The following is a 19,167-nucleotide window of genomic DNA, read 5'->3' on the forward strand; positions in this document are numbered from 1 at the left end:
TTATTATCACTACACAGATATACGTATATACATATATCTATCTACAGATAGATAGATCATATATCCATCTCAACAGCAGCATCTGGGACCGATTCCTGTTTTCTCTCTTGTCTCCTAAATTTATTAGCCAGAGAGGATGGAGTAAGGAAATCATTTTATTTATCACCTTGTTCTCCAGAAACCTGAAAAACAAAATAAAACAGAACAAAAAGAAAAAAAAAAAAAAAAAGAAAACCACATTTGAAAGGCAGATCCTCACCAGCAGCTGGTCCATCTCCTACGGGGGACCATATTCTAGGGCACTTTTGGTGCACTTGCCTGAACCTGTCAGGGCACTCTGTGCCTGCAGAAGAGATTTTTTTTTTGTCAGGGAGAGGCAAGGGGAGGAGAAATAACATTCTAGACAGCTCAAATCCATTACTGTGCCACTTCCTGTGCAGCAGGTCCTGTGACAGGATGGGAACTGAGGCTGCTTGAAATTTAAAAGCTAAAGACACCAGCACAAGGTGTCCTTTTGCTTTGTCAAGGAAGTGATTCCCAAATCACACAGCCCCCCCACCATCGTCCCTCCTACCACCACCTGAAAGCCTCTTGATTCTCTTCTCAAAAACACAAGGGACACCTCAGAGTTCAGCAAGTTCTGCCAGTGCAGCCCTCGGTGCCCCCGTCTCCAGGTCTGTCCCCCTTGCTTTCATCCTCAGCCACGTCATTCTTCAGCCGTGGACAGGAAATTGTCCCCATTTCTCCCGTACTTCCCTGGTTACCTTTTCTCTAAGCCGTGCAGGACCCCCGAGAGGAGGCTGTGATCCTCTATCAGCTCATGGGCAGCTCTAGAGGTGACACGGGCAGCACTCTGTCGTATCTCCAGAATACGACGCTGAAACAGACAATGCAACTTGTTCTTTTACAGCCAAGATCTGATTATCTAAAATAAAATGAGCAATTTGGCTGGTACCCCATCAACTTCCAGCTAAAATGAACACCGCCTGTTCTCAGCAACTCCAGAGAAGGAAAGACATTCTCCCTTCAACGCTTCCCACCACAGGTGCTGCTCTTACAAGAAGTATTCAGGTAGCAAGACAATTTTCTCTTTTTGTCCGAGGTTTTGATACCTGAAATCCTCAGGGTGGATGCTCCCAAACCTGAGAGCTCCCGGCAGGCGAGGTTCCCTCCTGCCGAAGCACTGTGCAGGTGACAAACGTGCTGGCTGGGGAAATAGAGACCCCAAAAAGAAAAGGCCCCGACTGCAGGAGCAAAACCACGGCACCCCCGTGAGGCTCCACGACGGCAGGAACCGGTCCCAGTTTCAGGGGATAAGGATGGGACCGGTTTAGACACAAGCAAAATTATTTCTCCCTCCACACATCCACAAAACCAACAAGGAACAGATTTTCAAGAGGACCAAGGCAGAATCAGCTATTCCTTTCTGTTTGGTACTTGAGATCTCGAGGCCAATACAAGCTTTTGTGGTTTTGGGGTATTTGGGAACTGTTCTTTTTCAATTCTTACCTGGGAGCCCTGGTCACACAAAGGACTGCTGAAAAAGGCAAGAATGACCCGGAAAATCCTCTGGTAGACATAGAGCTCACAGCAATGTTTGTCACGCAGCCCTTCCCCAAGAAATCTGAGGATCCACTCGCGCTCTGTTTTCTACGGGAAGCCACAAAGAAAAACACCACCGTCAGACATTCCGACATTTCCAAAGGATACCTGCTCCTAAGAGCACAAAACCCCGGTTCCCTCCGAGTGCCAGCTCAGGGCTCACCACAGCTTCTTCTGGACTTCTCCATTTCCATTCCTACCAAATTTAATCACTAACATCCATTGGGAACAGTCAGTCTGCAGCCCAAACATGCAGTGGAAATGGAATTTTAGAAGTACCTGTTTCTAAAATACTTCAGTTGATCTCAAAGTTACTAACCTAAACTCCTTCAAACAACTTGTTCACGAGGAGGCAGGGATTGATTGAATACTCACCAGCCCATCTGGCCAAGGTCAGAGCTCTGTGCCCACCCAGGACACGGCAGCCAGCAGGGACCCTTCTCCCGCTCTCCAGCACGGACCTGTGAAGCCAGGGAGAAGTTTACGGAGCAGCAACAGCCAGAAGATGCTCTCTGCTTCCGTACGCTCTCTGATCGATCATTCCCAAGGAAAGTCCCCACGGATCGGAAGCAACAACCTCTCATTTCTCCTCCGCAATCATCACTGCTTGCCTTTCTGTGCGTTTCCTCCCGTGCCCGTCCCCAGAGCACATTAAGTCCATCTTTTGTTCCCAACCGCAGCTCTCCAGCACAAATGCCACTCCTCACACACACAAAGCAAACACTCATCTGCCTCAGCTTTTGGCCTAGAAAGTAAAAACCTCAACGCGTCCGCCTACGTGATTAAAACACAGAGACGCACGGGTGGACATAGATGGAAAGCTTTTCAGGAGAGAAAAGAGCTGATTCGCTAGCACGCCTCCATACAGCTTCAGAAAAATCAGAATCTACAGCAACTCCTAAGACCCCCTGCTGAGGAACCCAGCCCTCCTGGGAACACCCAATTCAGCAGCCACGGGAAAAGGATGGGAGAAGCCAAGCTTGGGGTGAAAAAAAGATGACATCAATACAGCAGCCTGTAAAAAGCCTTCACACAGCAACAGTGGGAACCAGTCCCATTTGCTCCGTCCCTGCTTTTTGCGATGACACAAACAGGAAATGAAAACACGTGCAACACAAGGCACACCTATAGGGCGTACCAGGTGCTCCTTTTGGCAGCGTGGACGACAAAGGTCTCTCTGCGCACTTACAGGCAGCCCGGTTTCAATCCATCCTTAGCCCAAGCCTTCCTCGCCTCCCATTCGCCAGCGCTCTGCGCTGGCCTTTGGAGCGCTGGCCCCGTCCTCCCGCAGCAGCACGGCACCGGAACACAGCGAGGCAAAGCGTGCCGGAGCCGCCCGTGCTGTCAGCGTACCTGTCAGCTGCCGGCGGTGGGCAACTCCGGCCCTGCGGGCAAGGGGGAGACGGCTCGGGCACCTCCAGCGGCTGCTCTGCCCCGATGCTTTCGCGTTCTCCCGCATTTCCCTGCAGCGGAGGGGGTCCGGGACGGGGGCGGATCGTGTCAGAGTGGAGACGGCGGGGAAGCACGGGGAGGCGGCGGGAACGCGGCGGGACGAGACAGGGACGCGGCGGGACGGCGACGACTCGCTTGACCTTCCAAAGATGGCGGCAGGAGGGGCGGGGAAAGCCGGGGCCCCGCTCCGCCGCCCGCGCGCCGCCCCGGCGGCATTTTCCGGCACGCGGTCGCTTCCAGCGTCTAGAGAGGGACGCGCGCGGGGATCGGGAAAGGGGAGTGCAGCCCTGTTCCCACGCCGCTCGCCCCCCGCCCGCCGCCCCCGGCCCGTGAGCGCTGCGACCGCGCCTCCGCCGCCCGCCGAAAGCGGCCCCGCCGGGCCGCCCTCGCCGCTGCCGTTCTTCTCGGTCATCGGGTCCCTTTGCTCTCCCGAATCTCCTTCACCCCTCCCCTCTATTTACAGACACCGCCCCGCTTGCCGCTCGCTCCCGCGCCTCGCCCTTCCCACGCTCGGCAGCCGTCCTTCCCCCCCTCAGCCGGCACCCAGCGGCGAGGGGCAGGGCGCTGGCTGGGGGGGGCTGCAGTACCGCTCTCTGTCCACAAGGCGGCAGCACCGCCGCCGGCGGCCACAGCCGGGGGCTGCCGCTCGCCCGGAGGGAAGGGAGGCAGAAAAGAACGGGGGCGATCCCCTTGGAAAAATCCTGAAAAATAAATGGCCCAAACACAGCCGCACACAAACTAAAACACACTGCCTCTAACCCAATAAAACCCCTCCAAAATCCTTTTCTTTTAAACTCTCTAGAACTATCTTTCATATTTATACTTTTCACATTCGCATTTATCATGTATATTGATGCATGATGTTATTTCGATTCTATATTAAATATCTTCCTATGACTTCTATTTATTTATATTTTATCTTTTTATATATCCAGATATATTAATATACATTTCTATATTTATATTCAAAAAATAGTTCTGTTATTTAAAATAAAAGCCCTGCCTGTAACCAAATTCTATCTCTATGATATTAATATTAACGATCTCTTATTTAAAAGAAAAATGCTGCCTGAAACCCACCCGCCCGCGGCGCAAGTGTGGCAACAGCCCGTGTCCGCAGTACTGGCAAGGCCGCGGGAAATCCCGGCGGGGCGGCGCCTGCGTGGCGCGCGGGCAGTGCAGCACGCGGACCACGATTTTCCCGCGCTTTTTTTTTTTTTTTTTTTTTTTTTTTTTTTTCTCCTATCCGCCATATTGAGAAGGTCAAGAATGTCCCGGCCGCCGCGACACTTCCAAGATGGCGGCCGCGTGAGGCCCCTGGGAAGAGAGAGGCGATTATGCCGATGCCTGTCGGCGCCCGCTGAAAACCTGACCGCCTGCGGAGCCGCTGAGCTCACAGCCCGTGGCCACGACACGGGAAAGAGCGTAAAAAATCCCGCGGGGACGGCGCCGGCGTCAGGGTGGCGTGCAGGCAGTGCAGTAAACAGACCGTGGTCCTCCTTTTTCCCGCCCTTTTTGCCGCCATATTGGGAAGGTCAAGCGAGTCCGCGACAACCCACTCCCAAGATGGCGGCCGCGGGAGGACCTCGGGCGAGGGCTGCAGTCCCGCACTCTGGCCACAAGGCGGCGGCACTGCCGCCCGCCCTGGGGCTGCAGGCGGGGAAGGCGCGCAAAGAAGAACAGGCGCGACCCCCTTCAAAACATCCTCTGCAATAAATGCCCCTAAACAGCCCGCACGAAAAAAAACACCAACAAAGAAAACCCTGCCTCTAACCCAATAAGAACCAAAATAAAAAATCTTTTCTTTTAAACTATTTTTCAATCTATTTTATTCTTATGTTTCATATTTATATTCACAGTTTGATTTAGAATGTATATTCATGTATAACGATAATTTTATCATTTCTTACATTCTTTCCTATTGCTTATAATTTATTTTATTTTATATTTTATACATATCTTAAGATATTGATTACATATTTCTATATTTAGATTAATATTTCTAAAAGGTTTATATTGTTTATAATAAAACCCCTGCCTCTACCCCAGTCAAAACCTAAAAAAAAACCCCTTTCTTCTGAACTGTGTTTAAATTTATCTATGTTTTTCGCATTTATATTGAAATTTGCATTGTAAATGTAGATTGATGTATGTTGTTATTTATATTCTATCTCTTCCTATTACTTATTTTTATTTACACTTTCTATTTTTTATCTATCTTTATACATTGATTATCTATTTCTATTTTTAGAATTGTATCAAAATAAAATGTATATTCATATTTTTTAAAATAAAAACCCGCCTCTAACCAAATAAAAACCAAATAAGCCCTTTCTAGTTTATTTTATTTATATTTTTAATTTTTATAATAAAAGCCCTGCCTACTACCAAATAGAAAATTTAAAAAAACCCTTTATTTTAAACTATATTTGAATATTTTTCTATTTATGCTTTTGATATTTACATTTATAGTTTCTTACATATTATATTACAGTCTATTGATGTACTATATTTAGATATATAAAATATATGACATGTCATGTGGTATAATAAGACATATACAGTATAATATCCATTATGTATTGTATCAATTTCTATGATTTTGTATTTTATATCTATCTACATATATTAATTATACATTTCTATATTGATATTTTCTATGGATTTGATTTATATGTATAATCTATATTCATATGTACTTATATAAACATACTCTAAAATACTCTATAGAGTATAAAATACTCTATATCAAACATTATAACATCTTACGGTGATAGATGATATTATTTATGTTACATGTTCTATTTATATGTATTCTATTTATATTTAAAATGGAAGTTTTATATTCCCATTTTTATATTTCTAGATTTGTTTTCTTACATTATAGTTATAGTTATAATTTTGCATTTAAGATCCAATACCTAAAACTAAAATGCCAATACAAACAGCAACAAATTCCCACCCATACCGTCCAAAAATATTAGAATGGCTCCACCAGCCAACCAACTACCAGCAAAAAAAAACCCACACTACACTCTTTTCACTAACAATTCTTATCACATCACAAAAATTAAACAAAAATGAAAAAAACCCCTATAGAATCCCACACAGCAAATCACAAAAACCACTAAAAAGAAAAAAAAAAATCCAACTAACTTACTAAACTCCAAACCCTACAACAGACCCTGAACGTTACTAAAAAAAAAAAAAAAAAAAAAAAAAAAAAAAAAAAATCCAAAACTCTACCTCAACACTAACTCATAAAGAGAACCCAATACGCTATAAAATAAACTTTAAAACCCACCAAACCAATTACCGATATAAAAAAATCTAAACCACTAAGAAACAAAAAAATCACCACCCAAATAAAATAACTACCCAAAAAAATCCACCATATAAACAACCATGTTCCCAAAAATAAAACGAATAAAAACCAGCAACCAAATACATCAAACTACAAAAAATTATAAAAACTTAAATTAACAACAACAACAAAATGATTCCTAACTCAATAAACCCATAATGCCTCAAACCATCATCAAAACTAAAATACCACCTGGAAATAAACACCAAGCCAAAAGATAAATGTAACCATAAACAATATCTCCCAGATTCTCTGCAACAACAAAACATACACGACAATCAAACATACCAAATGAATAAAACCTCTATAATACAATAAACAATAATGCAATCATCAATATTACGAAAACCTCACTAATTAACTACAGGACACTGCCTCAAACCCACCAAAACGAACACTACATACTCACGCTAATAAAAGCCACCACAATCCAATTAAAAACCTAACCGCTACTTCATGCCACGACCCATAAAAAACATTGTAAACCTTAAAATATATAATTTTAAATTATCTTTTTATAATATAAAAATATTATTTAAAAATCCAACCAAAAAAATCAAAACAAATCAAAACAACAAAAAAAAAATCCAACAAATTCCACAAAAATAAAATCCAACAACAAAACTCAATCCAAATAAATCCTTGCCATCAGCACCTGAACCAAGAACCATAACATTCAAGAAGTACACCATGTCCCTTAGCATACGCCAACCACGAACAAAATAAAACGATACAACCAATTCCTAAGAACCACTTCCAAACCGCTACACCAAGGACCTTCGGAAAATGAAAAGCCGCGCTGCCGGCACCGGGCGGAGCGCGGCTCCCGGCAGGAAAGCGGCTCCTGCGGCAGGCAGAGGCGGCGCCGCGCCGGGAGCCCCCCGCCCGCTCCCCCTGCCCGGCGGGGCCGGCACCGGGTCCAGGGGGCCCCGGCGGCGCCCGAGCCCCGCGCCCGGAGCGGACGGAGCGGCCGGCACCGGCCGGCACCGGCGCAGCGCCCGCGCCGCCTCTCCCGCCCGCCGGCCCGGCAAAGCTCCCCGCGGCTCCGCACGCCTCGCTCCGGCGCGGCTCCGGCAGTCCCGCGCCAGCCCGGCCGCGCCCAAGTCCCCTTCCACCTCGGCAGCTCCCCAGGCAACGCCAGCAGCTCCCGCGCCACAGCCTTGGCTGCCGGGCCAGGGGCAGAAGAAGCGCCCTCCAATGCAGCGGCACAGCCCGATTCCAACCCTTCAAACGCTGCGAGAGCTGCAGCCTCCTTCAATTCAACCCCCGGAACTTACGCCACACTCAGGTGCTCGCCTCACTTCAACAAGGGCAAATAAATGTGTTCTCCCCTTCAGTTTCATCCCCTATAAGAGCAGAAAAGAAGGGCTTGTCCTCAAATGAAATCCCTCAAGTTGTGGGAATCTTTCAAACCAGTGGGTTTTGGGAAAGCTGCAAAAGGCAGGCCTCAGAAACAGCAGAACTGCGATTCGAGCTAAGCATAAGACTTGTCAGCAGAAAAATTATATAAGAAGTAGAGGTTAACTACAAATAGAACAATGGGCTGTGTATTATCGCTTGTCTGGAATAACTCCCTAAGCCACAGAAAAGTGTATCTAGCGAGATGTTAGGAAGTTCTAAGCTTAAGAATGGAGCCCTGTGCATTGTGTTTTAAGGCTTACGAGCAGGCATTGCATTGGAAAAAAGCGAGCGTTGTTTTAACCAAAGGTACGTGTGCTTGCAGTGGTGGGATAGAACGGGTGTCAATATGCTTTTGCTTCGTGTGACTGGTCAAAAAACTTTAAAGTAAATTCTAACATTAACTTCTTGGTCTGCTGGCGGGGATGTGAGCTGCTGGCACCTTCCCGTTGTCATAACCATGTCATGAGAGTGATGCAAAAAAATAAAACAGCTCGAGACGCCTTCCTCAGCAGTCCCGTCCCGTTCCTGATTTGTACATAGACCCCCGGCTGGCGACAGAAATGATGGGGAAAGGGGGATTTTTACCTCCATCCAAATCCTTTAAAAGTAGGGACAACAGGGCTGCCCACCCAAATTTAAACCTTAGGGTGATGAAAATGGTGTGGGGGGGGGGTTACCCTCAAATCAAACCCATCATACGACAACAATATTTCCCCCCTTCCATTTAAAATAGAACACAGGGATTCCCTGACACCCCTGGGATACCCCTAACATCTTGGAAAAGGCAGGTTTGCCTTCAATCAATACCCTCAAAACCACACGTGAAAAGGGATCCCCCACCAGTTCAGACACGGTCAATAATGGAAGACAAGTCGCTACCCTCAATTTGAATTTCTTTTGTACTCAAAATACTTTTTTTTTTTTTTTTCCTTTTTTTTTTTTTTTTTCTGGGAGCACCGGGGAGGGATTGGCAAGATGAAATTTAAAAGGGAAAGGAGAAATGTCCCCGCTACAAATGCACATGGGCTCACCTGTTTGGCTGCCGCTACCCGGCACAAAGGTTTGTCCCTCGGCACCTCCTCTGAGCAATGCTCCAGGTATCCAAGTGCGTATCCAGGTGATCCCGCAGACCCTGTCCGAAGCTGTCACCGTCCCTGCAAGGACAGCCCCAGGAGCCGCCCATAAACTCCTCTTCTCCAGCAGCTCCCTGTAAAATCAGCTGAGGCAAAGCCCCTAAAACAGCCGCCGGCAGGAGCCGGCCCCTCCTTATCCTCACAGTTCACACCTGGGGCTGCTCTGGCTTTCTTTCCAAATGAATTTAGAGACAAATTCCTATTTTTACCAATACCTATAAAAACGAAGCACTTGACAGGATGTAGTATTCTACACACCCCCCTCCCTGTGCATTTTGGGGCAGCTTTGGGTCCCTCGGGGGCACGGCACCCGGCAGGACCCCCCCTCATTCACCACCCACCTGCTCCTCCGCCGCAGCGTGCGTCCCTCTCCTACGGACCTCGGGGTGCCCCAAATGACACCAGAGCCCCGAGTCTTCACCCCTTTTTCCTGGCCCCCAAAGAAGGCACAGAAGGAGTCTTAACTGCCCTGGCCAGCAGCCCAGCACTTGCTTCCATCCCTTTCCACATGTACATCCCCCCCGAAAGGGACTCTGCCGCAACGAGAAAGGGGGGCAGCCGCCAGAAGGGTCGAAGCTCCTGCCCAGCCTCGCTGTCACGGGCGAGGGGCAGAGAGGGGGAGCGGCAGAGACGGCGGGGACGCGGCACGGACGGCACGGCACCGAGCGGGGGCCGCTCTCAGCGCGATGCCGGCAAAGCCGCAGGTCCGGCGGGGCCGGGCGGGGTTTGACCGGCACGGGGGGATCCGCCGAGAGCCTCCGGCCCCGTGCGGGGGGACTCCCGCAAGGGCCCGGGGGCGCCGGGCTCCGGCCCTCTGGGCTTTATGCTCCGGCGCCCCCGGCCCCGCGGCTGCGGGGAAAGAAGGAACGGGGCGACGGGAAGAGAAGAGGGACAGCAGGGCGTGAGAAAGGGTAGGGAGGGAGGGAGGTCGGGCTGCGGAGGAAAGCGGGAGGGCAAGGGAAAGGTCGGGAGCGGGGAAGAGGGACGGTGCACAGAGGAGGGAGAGAAGAGGAATAGAACGGAGGAGCGGGATAGGGACAGAGCAGGAAGGAGTGGGGGGGGGGGGGGCGCGGGGTGTCGGGTTTGGGAGGGAGAGGAGGGGAGGGTCTGCGGACAAAGAACAGGAATACGGGGAGGAGGAAGGAAGGATGGAGGGGGGGACGAGAGGGGAGGCCGAAAAGGGAGAGAAAGGGGTCGGCTTTGGGGAGAGCGGGAAATGGGGGAAAGAGAGAAAGAAGAGGAATACGGGGAGGAAGAAGGAGGGGTAGAGAGCGGGACAGGACGGGGAGCCTCAGAGAGCGCCGACTCCACCCGAGCCCGCCCCGGCGGCCCGCCCTGCTCGGGATGCTGCGCTCGGCGGAGCTCGGCTCGGTTCGGCCCCACTCGGCTCCTCGCCTACACTCGGGCTGTTCTCCGCTAGACTCGGCTGGATTCGCCTCTTCGGCGCAGCTCGGCTCGCCTCAACTCGGAGCCGCTCGCTCCGTTCGGCTCCGCTCGGCTCCATTCACCTCCGCTCGGCTCCGTTCGGCTCCGCTCGGCTCCGTTCACCTCCGCTCGGCTCCGTTCACCTCCGCTCGGCTCCATTCACCTCCGCTCGGCTCCGCTCGGCTCCCCGCGGGAGCGCGCCTCCCGCGCACGCGCACAGCTCGCCGCTCTCCTGCCGCCGAGCCCCGCGCCCGGCCCGGCCGGCGCACGGAAACCCCCGCGCCACATCAGAGCCAGCACTTTCTGCGCTAAATCCTTTCTGTCCTAGAAGGAGATAAACTTCTCTACCTCCTTCGTCTCCTCAGTTTTCTTCTTTGATTTCAAAATCAGAGTTACAAAAACCTACTCACAACTACAAGATTTAGTAAGCAGCCAATAATGTAGTCCCGTCAATTTCATAACCTAAAGAACACGTCATACTTATGGTTCCACAATTAAAAAAAAAAAAAAATCACACAAGAGTCCTACTCACTGTGTCAAGCCTTATTTAAAACACACCAAAAAAAAAAAAAAACAACAAAAAACCCAACCCCGAAAGAAATAGTTCCACAACCAAAACAGAACAAACAAGTAACACTAACTAAAACCACACGTCCAAATACGCTCTGTTTATCAGTCACCAATCCGAAAAATCTCTTTTCTACGTAGCTCGTTTGTATACCTCCTCACAACTAACCTTATCCTTTACCTCAAAACAGCAAACCTACAATTTAAAACAATTAACCCACTAAGACCAAACATAACAATAAGACATAAAAAAAACCAACCAAAAAAAAACCAACCAAAAAAAAAAAGAACACCCACCCAAAAATACCCAATCACTCCAACACAAATTTACTTCTCAGGATCAAAATCGTACAACCTTTTAACAACCTAATTCTATTAGTTCTACATCTCTTTTAACACCTAAAATAACTACAACTCACACTTGAACCACATCAAATGAACTTACTTATTAACTAACCAAATGAAACAATAACACATGTATAACGTTAAATAAATTACTGCCAAATATGAACATCTTTAAACATACTACCTTACAAAATAAAACAACTGTTAATTTTTTATTATTCACAATCATAAATAGAAAACATTTTTAAAAATATATAAATTGATGAAATCACAAGAAATCAATTTACAAAAACATTACTAATTCTTTAAAAAAAATTAATCAATCACACATAAAAAATAACTAAATAATATTTTCAAAAATTGAAACATCGCTGAATAACTTAAATCATTATTAAAAACTAAAATACTCATCTTATTAATAATTACTGCTTTTTATCTCCCCTACCGATTTAAATTTTTACATAGAACTCTACAAAAATCCTTAACAAGTAGATTTATAACTTAAATTTTAAAACATATATAGATAAACATACTTAACAGGACTGATCTACACACCAAACAAGTAAACTAACCAAAAAAACCCTAATAAAATACTAATATATTCATAACACAAAAACCCAAAATCATTAACATAAAAACCCATACGAACACATGAAAATACCGACAGTAAAAAAAAGACGTACCTTAATGAACAATATTTACACCTTAATAATTCATTATAAACTCTTACCAATTAATGATTAACATTACTTGATACCAATAAAATACAAGAAAATGTTACTTTAGCCAATAAGCAGAATCAAATGTTATACCTAATAACTTAAAATCACACTTTATTAAAAATATAAGACAGTAAAGCAACGTATCATAAAAACTCCCATTATTATCACTACACAGATATACATTGATACACATATATCTATATACAGGTAGATCATATACCCATCTCAACAGCAGCATCTGGGATCGATTCCTGTTTTCTCTCTTGTCTCCTAAATTTATTAGCCACAGAGGATGGAGTAAGGAAATCATTTTATTTATCATCTGGTTCTCCAGAAACCCAAAAAACAAAATGAAACAGAACAAAAAGAAAAAAAAGAAAAGAAAACCACATTTGAAAGGCAGATCCTCACCAGCAGCTGGTCCATCTCCTACGGGGGACCATATTCTAGGGCACTTTTGGTGCACTTGCCGGAACCTGTCAGGGCACTCTGTGCTTGCAGAAGAGATTTTTTTTTGCTAGGGAGAGGCAAGGGGAGGAGAAATAACGTTCTAGACAGCTCAAATCCATTACTGTGCCACTTCCTGTGCAGCAGGTCCTGTGACAGGATGGGAACTGAGGCTGCTTGAAATTTAAAAGCTAAGGACACCAGCACAAGGTGTCCTTTTGCTTTGTCAAGGAAGTGATTCCCAAATCACACAGCCCCCCCACCATCGTCCCTCCCACCACCACCTGAAAGCCTCTTGATTCTCTTCTCAAAAACACAAGGGACACCTCAGAGTTCAGCAAGTTCTGCCAGTGCAGCCCTCGGTGCCCCCGTCTCCAGGTCTGTCCCCCTTGCTTTCATCCTCAGCCACGTCATTCTTCAGCCGTGGACAGGAAATTGTCCCCATTTCTCCCATACTTGGCTGGTTACCTTTTCTCTAAGCCGTGCAGGACCCCCGAGAGGAGGCTGTGATCCTCTATCAGCTCATGGGCAGCTCTAGAGGTGACACGGGCAGCACTCTGTCATATCTCCAGAATACGACTCTGAAACAGAAAATGCAACTTGTTCTTTTACAGCCAAGATCTGATTATCTAACTTAAAATGAGCAATTTGGCTGGTACCCGATCAACTTCCAGCTAAAATGAACACCGCCTGTTCTCAGCAACTCCAGAGAAGGAAAGACATTCTCCCTTCAACGCTTCACACCACAGGGGCTGCTCTTACAAGAAGTATTCAGGTAGCAAGACAGTTTTCTCTTTTTGTCCGAGGTTTTGATACCTGAAATCCTCAGGGTGGATGCTCCCAAACCTGAGAGCTCCCGGCAGGCGAGTTTCCCTCCTGCCGAAGCACTGTGCAGGTGACAAACGTGCTGGCTGGGGAAATAGAGACCCCAAAAAGAAAAGGCCCCGACTGCAGGAGCAAAACCACGGCACCCCCGTGAGGCTCCACGATGGCAGGAACCTGTTCCAATTTCAAGGGATCAGGATGGGACTGGCTTAGACACAATCTAAATTATTTCCCCCTCCACACATACACAAAACCAACAAGGAACAGATTTTCAAGAGGACCAAGGCAGAATCAGCTATTCCTTTCTGGTTTGTACTTGAGATCTTGAGGCCATACAAATATATGGCCTCAAATATATTGGCCTCAAATATGGCCACAAATATATATTTTGTGGTTTGGGGTATTTGGGAACTGTTCTTTTTCAATTCTTACCTGGGAGCCCTGGTCACACAAAGGACTGCTGAGAAAGGAAAGAATGACCCGGAAAATCCTCTGGTAGACATAAAGCTCACAGCAATGTTTGTCACGCAGCCCTTCCCCAAGAAATCTGAGGATCCACTCGTGCTGTTTTGTACTGGAAGCCATAAAGAAAAATACCACCGTCAGACATTCCGACATTTCCAAAGGATACCTGCTCCAAAGAGCACAAAACCCCGGTTCCCTCTGAGTGCCAGCTCAGGAATTACCACAGCTTGTTCTGGACTTCTCAATTTCCATTCCTATCAAATTTAATCGCTAACATCCACTGGGAACAGTCAGTCTGCAGCCCAAACATGCAGTGGAAATGGAATTTTAGAAGTTGCTGTTTCTAAAATACTTCAGTTGAACTCAAAGTTACTAACCTAAACTCAAAGAGGAATTGTAGCTAGCCGGGGCAGAACATTCTTTTCTTGTGCTCACAGAGCATACACAGCACAACTCATTGTGCCTTAGTATTAAGAAGACAACAAAAACCTCACAGAAATAACATTTTGAATTCCTACATGAAACAAAAGAAAGACGCTTCTAATTAACTACCTGTGGGAGAATGAGGTTTCATTGTATTTTTGCAGCTGTTTTTAATACATTTCTGAAGAATTACTGGGTACCTAAAATGGGACTCTCACCTCAAAATCAAAACTGTAGAAAAGCTGGAGGAAACCCGGTACCTTCCTCAGGTCCAAACACCGGTGCGACAGAAGGAATCTCTTTACCCTTATGTACACGTGCTCCTCTGTAAAGAGAAAAGGCTGGCATGGTGGAGGAGGACAGCGCTCCCAATCCACAAGCACGGATGACAATTTGTGGAAGCTGCAGTCAGTGAGCGTGCAGCGCTCCGAGCTGGGAGAACAGCCCGGCAACTGCAGAAGGCCTTTGCTCTGAGGCGCATTCCCATTGCTGCCCACCCTCCCCTTCTCTTGCCCAGGAGGAAAAGCTCAGGCAAGAGCGCACGAGCACAGAGCAGGTGAGGGGATCGACACTCCCCAGGCCTCTGTTTTTCACCCCAGCAGTGACACACGCAGCACGTTCCAGTACCCGGCTTCAGGATCTGCTGTGCCACACGAGCAGCGCAGAGGGTGAGGGAGAAGGTGAACCTGAGGCTTGGCTGCCTGATTCCGTTCTGCACGGCATCCAAGAGATACAGCAACGGCAAGGGCCCCGGGAGAGAAGCCTGAAGCACAGCCCAAATGAACACAGCAGGAGCACAAAGACATCGATCAGCTTCCGGGACATTTCACGGGTCACACAGGTAAGAGCCCCAGTTCAGCAAATCTGAGGGTTTGGTGACGTCAGGATCAAAACACCCGGAAACCTGTGAGAAAGAAACCGAACTGCAGCCGGCTAAAAGCCGTCCCTGCCTCAAACTCCTTCAAACAACTTGTTCACGAGGAGACAGGGATTGATTCAATACTCACCAGCCCATCTGGCCAAGGTCAGAGCTCTGTGCCCACCCAGGACACGGCAGCCAGCAGGGACCTTTCTCCCACTCTCCAGCACGGACCTGTGAAGCCAGGGAGAAGTTTACGGAGCAGCAACAGCCAGAAGATGCTCTCTACTTCCATATGCTCTCTGATCGATCATTCCCAAGGAAAGTCCCCACGGATCGGAAGCAACCACCTCTCATTTTTCCTCCCCAATCATCACTGCCTTGCCTTTCTGTGCGTTTCCTCCCGTGCCCATCCCCAGAGCACATTAAGTCCATCTTTTGTTCCCAACCGCAGCTCTCCAGCACAAATGCCACTCCTCACACACACAAAGCAAACAGTCATCTGCTTCAGCTTTTGGCTTAGAAAGTAAAAACCTCAGTGCGTCCGGCTATGTGATTAAAACACGGAGACACACGGGTGGACATAGATGGAAAGCTTTTCAGGAGAGAAAAGAGCTGATTCGCTAGCACGCTTCCATACAGCTTCAGAAAAATCAGAATCCACAGCAACTCCTAAGACCCCTGCTGAGGAACCCAGCCCTCCTGGGAACACCCAATGCCGCAGCCACGGGAAAAGGATGGGAGAAGCCAAGCTTGGGGTGAAAAAAAGATGACATCAATACAGGAGCCTGTAAAAAGCCTTCACACAGCAACAGTGGGAACCAGTCCCATTTGCTCCGTCCCTGCTTTTTGGGATGACACAAACAGGAAATGAAAACACGTGAAACACAAGGCACACCTATAGGGTGTGCCAGGTGCTCCTTTTGGCAGCGTGGACGACAAAGGTCTCTCTCTGCGCACTTACAGGCAGCCCGGTTGCAATCCATCCTTAGCCCAAGCCTTCCTCGCCTCCCATTCGCCAGCGCTCTGCTCTGGCCTTTGGAGCGCTGGCCCCGTCCTCCCGCAGCAGCACGGCACCGGAACACAGCGAGGCAAAGCGTGCCGGAGCCGCCCGTGCTGTCAGCGTACCTGTCAGCTCCCGGCGGTGGGCAACTCCGGCCCTGCGGGCAAGGGGGAGACGGCTCGGGCACCTCCAGCGGCTGCTCTGCCCCGATGCTTTCGCGTTCTCCTGCATTTCCCTGCAGCGGAGGGGGTCCGGGACGGGGGCGGATCGTGTCAGAGTGGAGACGGCGGGGAAGCACGGGGAGGCGGCGGGAACGCGGCGGGACGAGACGGGGACGCGGCGGGACGGGGGCGACTCACTTGACCTTCCAAAGATGGCGGCAGGAGGGGCGGGGAAAGCCGGGGCCCCGCTCCGCCGCCCGCGCGCCGCCCCGGCGGCATTTTCCGGCACGCGGTCGCTTCCAGCGTCTAGAGAGGGAGGCGCGCGGGGATCGGGAAAGGGGAGTGCAGCCCTGTTCCGACGCCGCTCGCCCCCCGCCCGCCGCCCCCGGCCCGTGAGCGCTGCGACCGCGCCTCCGCCGCCCGCCGAAAGCGGCCCCGCCGGGCCGCCCTCGCCGCTGCCGTTCTTCTCGGTCATCGGGTCCCTTTGCTCTCCCGAATCTCCTTCACCCCTCCCCTCTATTTACAGACACCGCCCCGCTTGCCGCTCGCTCCCGCGCCTCGCCCTTCCCACGCTCGGCAGCCGTCCTTCCCCCCCTCAGCCGGCACCCAGCGGCGAGGGGCAGGGCGCTGGCTGGGGGGGGCTGCAGTACCGCTCTCTGTCCACAAGGCGGCAGCACCGCCGGCGGCCACAGCCGGGGGCTGCCGCTCGCCCGGAGGGAAGGGAGGCAGAAAAGAACAGGGGCGATCCCCTTGGAAAAATCCTGAAAAATAAATGGCCCAAAACCACCCGCACGCAAACTAAAACACACTGCCTCTAACCCAATAAAACCCCTCCAAAATCCTTTTCTTTTAAACTCTCTAGAACTATCTTTCATATTTATACTTTTCACATTCCCATTTATCATGTATATTGATGCATGATGCTATTTCGATTTTATATTAAATATCTTCCTATGACTTCTATTTATTTATATTTTATCTTTTTATATATCCAGATATATTAATATACATTTCTATATTTCTATTCAAAAAATAGTTCTGTTATTTAAAATAAAAGCCCTGCCTGTAACCAAATTCTAGCTCTAGGATATTAATATTAACGATCTCTTATTTAAAAGAAAAATGCTGCCTGAAACCCGCCCGCCCGCGGCGCAAGTGTGGCAACAGCCCGTGTCCGCAGTACTGGCAAGGCCGCGGGAAATCCCGGCGGGGCGGCGCCTGCGTGGCGCGCGGGCAGTGCAGCACGCGGACCACGATTTTCCCGCGCTTTTTTTTTTTTTTTTTTTTTTTTTTTTTCTTTCACCTATCCGCCATATTGAGAAGGTCAAGAATGTCCCGGCCGCCGCGACACTTCCAAGATGGCGGCCGCGTGAGGCCCCTGGGAAGAGAGAGGCGATTATGCCGATGCCTGTCGGCGCCCGCTGAAAACCTGACCGCCTGCGGAGCCGCTGAGCTCACAGCCCGTGGCCACGACACGGGAAAGAGCGTAAAAAATCCCGCGGGGACGGCGCCGGCGTCAGGGTGGCGTGCAGGCAGTGCAGTAAACAGACCGTGGTCCTCCTTTTTCCCGCCCTTTTTGCCGCCATATTGGGAAGGTCAAGCGAGTCCGCGACAACCCGCTCCCAAGATGGCGGCCGCGGGAGGACCTCGGGCGAGGGCTGCAGTCCCGCATTCTGGCCACAAGGCGGCGGCACTGCCGCCCGCCTTGGGGCTGCAGGCGGGGAAGGCGCGCAAAGAAGGACAGGCGCGACCCCCTTCAAAACATCCTCTGCAATAAATGCCCCTAAACAGCCCGCACGAAAAAAAACACCAACAAAGAAAACCCTGCCTCTAACCCAATAAGAACCAAAATAAAAAATCTTTTCTTTTAAACTAGTTTTCAATCTATTTTATTCTTATGTTTCATATTTATATTCACAGTTTGATTTAGAATGTATATTCATGTATAACGATAATTTTATCATTTCTTACATTCTTTCCTATTGCTTATAATTTATTTTATTTTATATTTTATACATATCTTAAGATATTGATTACATATTTCTATATTTAGATTAATATTTCTAAAAGGTTTATATTGTTTATAATAAAACCCCTGCCTCTACCCCAGTCAAAACCTAAAAAAAACCCCCTTTCTTCTGAACTGTGTTTAAATTTATCTATGTTTTTCGCATTTATATTGAAATTTGCATTGTAAATGTAGATTGATGTATGGTGTTATTTATATTCTATCTCTTCCTATTACTTATTTTTATTTACACTTTATATTTTTTATCTATCTTTATACATTGATTATCTATTTCTATTTTTAGAATTATATCAAAATAAAATGTATATTCATATTTTTTAAAATAAAAACCCTGCCTCTAACCAAATAAAAACCAAATAAGCCCTTTCTAATTTATTTTATTTATATTTTTAATTTTTATAATAAAAGCCCTGCCTACTACCAAATAGAAAATTTAAAAAAAAACCTTTATTTTAAACTATATTTGAATATTTTTCTATTTATGCTTTTGATATTTACATTTATAGTTTCTTACATATTATATTACAGTATATTGATGTACTATATTTAGATATATAAAATATATGACATGTCATGTGGTATAATAAGACATATACAGTATAATATCCATTATGTATTGTATCAATTTCTATGATTTTGTATTTTATATCTATCTACATATATTAATTATACATTTCTATATTGATATTTTCTATGGATTTGATTTATATGTATAATCTATATTCATATGTACTTATATAAACATACTCTAAAATACTCTATAGAGTATAAAATACTCTATATCAAACATTATAACATCTTACGGTGATAGATGATATTATTTATGTTACATGTTCTATTTATATGTATTCTATTTATATTTAAAATGGAAGTTTTATATTCCCATTTTTACATTTCTAGATTTGTTTTCTTACATTATAGTTATAGTTATAATTTTGCATTTA

General features: G+C 47.3%; 1 long non-coding RNA gene across 1 annotated transcript; it reads right to left on the reverse strand.

Annotated features, from left to right (window-relative positions):
• Positions 1-831: 831 nt before the first annotated feature.
• LOC128806432 (uncharacterized) lies at positions 832-14,174 on the reverse strand. Its single transcript, XR_008436818.1, has 3 exons — positions 14,126-14,174; positions 1,510-1,839; positions 832-877 (listed from the first exon to the last, which is right to left on the reverse strand). It is a non-coding gene; the product is annotated as an uncharacterized LOC128806432 (long non-coding RNA).
• Between the last annotated feature and the right edge of the window lie 4,993 nt (positions 14,175-19,167).

This window comes from Vidua macroura, chromosome 4 (genome assembly GCF_024509145.1).
Source record: "Vidua macroura isolate BioBank_ID:100142 chromosome 4, ASM2450914v1, whole genome shotgun sequence".
In the NCBI taxonomy this organism is placed as follows: Eukaryota; Metazoa; Chordata; class Aves; order Passeriformes; family Viduidae; genus Vidua; species Vidua macroura.